The sequence below is a fragment of the Sapajus apella genome, unplaced genomic scaffold, assembly GCF_009761245.1.
Source record: "Sapajus apella isolate SASKATOON/1434 unplaced genomic scaffold, GSC_monkey_1.0 scaffold33, whole genome shotgun sequence".
Classification (NCBI taxonomy): Eukaryota; Metazoa; Chordata; class Mammalia; order Primates; family Cebidae; genus Sapajus; species Sapajus apella.
The window spans coordinates 7032460-7037993 of record NW_022436973.1 but is presented as its reverse complement, the minus strand read 5'-3'; positions in this window follow the sequence as shown (position 1 = coordinate 7037993).

Genomic DNA, 5534 nt, shown 5'->3' with positions numbered 1-5534 from the left:
ACACAAGTCCCCAGGTGGGCCTTCCTCTTCCTGCCTCCCCCTGCCTTTTGCCCAGACCTCCTGTCTCCAGGGAAACGCTACCAGCCTCCCATACCAGATACTGGAGACTCTTTTTGCCTCCTCCTCTCCCCTCATCCCACTTTGGGATCCACCAACAACAACACTGGTTCTGCCTACTTGGTATCTCTTTCCACTGTCCCCTCCTCCTGCTTCCTACATGCCAGCCCAGTCCAGGCCCCATCAGCTCTTCCTTGGAAAGTTTCAGTGGCCTCCTTCCTGGCGCCCCTGCCTCCTTTCTGTTTGGAAAAAGCCTCTCCTTTCCTAGGCTTAACCATCAGATGTGAGAGTTGCCTCTAAACCCAAGATTTGGGTTAGTGGGCTCAACAAGATGGGCTGCTTATTGGCCGGGTGCAGTGGCCTCACGGCCTGTAATCCCAGCACTTTGGGAGGCAGAGGCGGGTGGATCACGAGGTCAGGAGATCAAGACCATCCAGGCCAACATGGTGAAACCCTGTCTCTACTAAAAATACAAAAATTAGCTGGGCATGGTGGCAGGCACCCATAGTCCCATCTACTTGGGAGGCTGAGGCAGAAGAATTGCTTGAATTTGGGAGGCGGAGATTGCACTGAGCCAAGATCACAACACTGCACTCCAGCCTGGTGACAGAGAGCAAGACTCCATCTCAAAAAAAAAAAAAAAAAAGAAAAGAAAAAAAGATGGGTTGCTTGAGTGGGGTCACCAGAGGATGCATGGGTTGATGGTTGACCAGATGTTCACTGGTGAGGCCTGTTTATGAGATGCTTTGAGTGGGATCACTAGTGCTGAAGCAGGCAGGGTTTGGTTGTCCCTCTACTTGGGTGCAGGTGACAGATACCCTGGTGAGGTCAGGCCCAGAGCTAACTTGAGGGAGTTGAGGCCAGAGAGGAGCTAAGACCCATCTGTCCACATCCCTCTATTTCTCCCTTACCACCCAAGGGTCCTTGGGTTCCCAGCCACAGCCATCTCCCTCATCCCACTTTGTATGGGTCTCTGGGGGAATTCCAGCAAGTTGTCTTCTGCCCACTTCAGCATAACCTAGGACTTTATCCTGGCTTCACCACTTATCCCTTAGAAAAATGCATTTACTTCCTCGGGCCTCAGTTTCCTTTCTGAAAAATGGGGCTTTTAAATCCTCCCAGCTGAGGTATTGGGAGAATCAGTTGAAACAGTCTCTCTGAAGCCTTTGGTGCTATGCACAGGAAATACACGGGCCAGAGATCACTTTCTCTCTATTTTTCCACCCCTCCCACCTGCCCCACACTCTGAGCATTTGAAGGGAGAAGACCTTGTCTTGTTCCTGAGACACTCCTCCTACCTCATGCCTGGCCCAGGGCCTGACATACAACAGGTGCCCAGAAATGTTTTCTGAATTGAATCAAGGAAAGGAGAGTATGTTGGGAAACAAGCAGTGCCCTGGTCAGGACATTTGGACTTGGGATAGGGACAGGACTCTCCCTTGTAGTCCCAAATACATCTTTCCATCTGATCAACAAACTTTGGCTTTTAAGTCTTACAGACCTGGGTTTGAATCCTGGCCTGCTCCAAGGCCTGGCACAAATGATCTCAGGTATGCAAGCCTCAGCTCCTCATCTGCAAAGACCCCGGAACAAACTCCAGCTCACAGGGGTGCTGACACACAGTAGGTGCTCAGGAAATGGCACCCAGCCCATATTCCTCCTCCCCTTCCTCCTTTCTGCCTTTCCTTTCTTCCATGTGAGAGATGTCTCCAAGGAAACAGGAGGAATTATTTTAAGAAAAGAGCCGAGGACTCTGGTGGGAGTGGATGGTGGCTCGGGCATCTGGGAGGCAGAGGCAGGCTGTGCTGGCCTTTCAAGGAGACAGTGGGACCAAGGTGCCTTCTCATCCCAGACAGTACCAGGGAGGGCCTATGGCAAATCTATACTGAGGGGCAGAGGGAAAATGCTCCTAACACCACAGGGTAGGAATAGAGCAATGGACCCCGCTCTGCATTTGCCTCACTTGGTGGCCTTGAAAAAGTCCCAGCCCTCCAGCCTTGTGGACTGGGGGTGGGTGGGAGGTACTATTGCAGGGGAGGTGGGCAGGGAGAAGGTAGATTGGGGCTGGTGAGTTCCGGACTTAGAAGAGTATATGCAAAGGTCTCAGGGTGGTCCTGAGTTGGGCAGAAATTAATTAATTAATTAATTCACTCATTCATTCAACTCATATCTACTGAACTGAACACCTTCCTTCTCTCTTCCAGCCAATGAGCACACCTCATTTCACGTTTTCCTCAGAATATCCTTGTTGTGGGATTTTTGCCCCCATTGTACAGATGGGAAAACCGAGGCTCTGAGAGGCCAAATGAATCACCCAAGTCCACAAAGTCAAATATTCAGCAGGGCATGGTAGCATGCACCTATAATCCTAGCTCCTGGGGAGGCTAAGGTGGGAGGATCACTTGAGCCCAAGAGTTTGAAGCTGCCTTGTGCCATGATCATGCCATTGCACTCCAGCCTGGAGGCAGACCCCATCTCCAAAAAAAAAAAAAAAAAGTCAACAGTTCTTTCCCAGTCTTGTCCTCATTTTCTATAGATCACTATCACCTTCAATGGCAAGTCCTGACTCCTTGAGAGGACCTCATGGTCATGATGATCCAGCCCCTGCCCATCTTTCTTGTTTCACCTTTGAGCTCTTGAGGCTTCAGTCTCAGTGAGCTGCCAAAGGTGCCCCAGCCTGGCTTCCAGGTCTCTGAGCACGTCCTTATGCTGCAATGTCCCCTCTGTCTTCCCCTTGCTCTTCAGGCTAAGTCCTGTACAGCTCAGGGGTCACCTCTTCCTGGAACCTTTCCCACTCTCTCCCAAGGCTCAGTCAGTACACTAAGGAGTGGTGGGTTTTCTTGTGTCACCTCTATGGACAGCAAGCCCCTTGAGGCCCATGACATTCCTCATGGAACTCTACATCCCTGGTACCCAGCAGAGGCTGGTCCTTTGTGGGTATCAGTGGACATCAAGTGAGTGAGCGAATGAATAAATGAATGAGATAAGGAACAATGTGGAATTGCTACTCCTAGCCTCAATCATTTTGTTCTCCAAACATTTTTCAGGCACCTCCTCCATGCCAGGCCTGATGCCAGCCCCAGGGAAGATGATAACTCAGCCTTGCAATTCGCTTTGTAGTTCACAAAGTGCTTCCATTATAAGAGTCACAGACACCCTGCAAAGTAACTGTTTGTATTGTTTTGGGCTGTGTCCATTTTTTGAATGTGGAAACTGAGACCCAGTGAGGTTGGGTAACTTGCCCAGTCATAGCCAGTGTGTGGCAGAGCCAAAATACGCATCTAGGTCGGCTCACTCCAGAGCCCACACTCCCTCCACACTGGGAAAGCAAAGCAAAACAGAGCAAAGGAGTACATGACACTTCAAAATTTATTTTGGAACAAATTTGGACAGTATAGAAAATTTGGAAAATATGTGAAAAGAGAAGAAAGGAGGTAATTCTGCATAGTTCCCCTCCTCTGGGATACATGTCATTAAGTGTCATTAAAAGTTTGAGAATCTTCTGCTTGTTTTGGCTGAACCTGGTCAAGTTCATACAGAGGCAAGCAGGACACAGTATGAACCTAGACTGTCAAATGCTGCCTTAAAATTTTTTTTTTCTTTTGAGGCAGGGTCTCACTCTGTTACTCAGGCTAGAGTGCAGGGTGCAAACATGGCTCACTACAGCTTTGACCTCCTAGGCTCAAGTGATCCTCCACCTCAGCATCCCAAGCAGCTGCGACTACAGGTATGCACCACCACACCCAGCTAATTTTTTTAATTTTGTAGGGGTGGAGTCTCACCATGTTGTCCAGGCTGGTCTTGAGCTCCTGGCCTCAAGCAACCCTCTGGCCTCAGCCTCCCAATGTACTGGGATTACAGGCATAACTATACCAGGTCTCAAATATCACAATTTGAGATGAATTTAATGTGGCCTGAAACCCAAGGAGCTGCTTCCAGTCTTGTGGGAGAGGTGGAAGTAATGTGTATACCTAAGTGTGGGTTCCCCCTAAGTGGACCCTGAGACAGGCAGTAGAGTACAGCTAGATTATTTGGGAGGTGATCCTGGTCTGCAGGAGGGAGACAGAGAAGGAGGGAAAGTCAGTCAGATGTGTATTTGCAAGCAGGGCAGCGCTGTGGGCCACTGGAGCTCCATCCTGCTGGGGACCTTCTGAAGAACTGTGGAAAGCATACCTGATCCTGTCTCCCTGAAGGTTTGGAGGCTTAGGCATATCCTCCGTGACTCTCTTCTCCAAGGGACTGAAGGTTCTGCTGGGGGCCTTACTCTCCTGCATTTCCAAGCTATCCTGTGCTTGGATGGGACAAGCTCCTGCAATTTCAGAAAACGCCATCAGACAGAAAAGTGGAGAGACCTGGTGGGTGATTGCAGAAGAGCAGGGTTCAGGAGCTGTCCACCAAGGCTGCGGCAGAACACAAGGCGGGCGCCAACAGCATTTGCTTTAGACATGGTGTGGCTTTGGCATCATAAAGTATTTTGGGGGTGTAAAACCAGGAATGAGACATAGAAGTCAGGGATGATTTCCCCAGAGTAGGTGACATATGAGTTGAATTTTGAAAGGTTACTACTCAATGGGAGAGGAGGCATTTCAGGTAAAGGCCGAGGTGTGAAACAGCTTGTTGTCTTCAGGAGAAACTGCAGAGCTTGTACCTGAGTCATGGGGTTTGGCCAAGATCAAGTCAGGAGCAGATGCGAAAGCCAATTGGTGATGGGCTTTGAATACCAGGCTCAGGAGGTCAAAATTTATCCCCAGGTACTAGGGAACCAAGGCAAGCTTCTGAGCAGGAGAGGGGCACAGTCAGATCCATGTTATAGAAAGATCTCTCTGGGGCTGGTGTGGAGGATAGATTGGGAAGGGGCAGACTGGAGCCAGAGCCCTGGGAGGAGACTCCCTGCATGGGTCCTGGGCCCAAGACAGACTGTGAGGGTCCTCCCTTCCCATTTCCTTTCGGGGCTGGCCCTGCCTGACATGTGCTTGATGAGCCCAGAGAACAGCACTGGAGTGGGCATTCCCCACATCCATCTTGACCACTCTGGACCTTATCTGGTTTGGTACAAGCTCAATGTCATCATTAACTAGATACAATCATTATCCGGATTTAATCATTATCAAATTACAGACCTGGCTTATATTTCTCTCTCTCTCTCCATCTTTGTGGCCCTCTCCATCTCTTTTTGTGTCTTTGTCTCTATGAGTTTCTCTCTTTCTTTTTAAAAATATCAGATATACACAAGTGAGTGGAACTGAGTCCTTGGTTCATGACATGCCCTCAGCACTGGCACATCAAGTCCTACAATATTTATAATATAAGATAGTATGAAACATAATATAATATATGCACCTTGAACCACTATTCACCCCAGGAACTAGACCAGAATCAGTATCTGACATCACCTCTGTGCTGCACACCCTTCCCACCCCCCAGCTCTCTGCTGAAGGTCACTAAGATTCTGAATTTTGAGTTTATCCTCCTCTAGT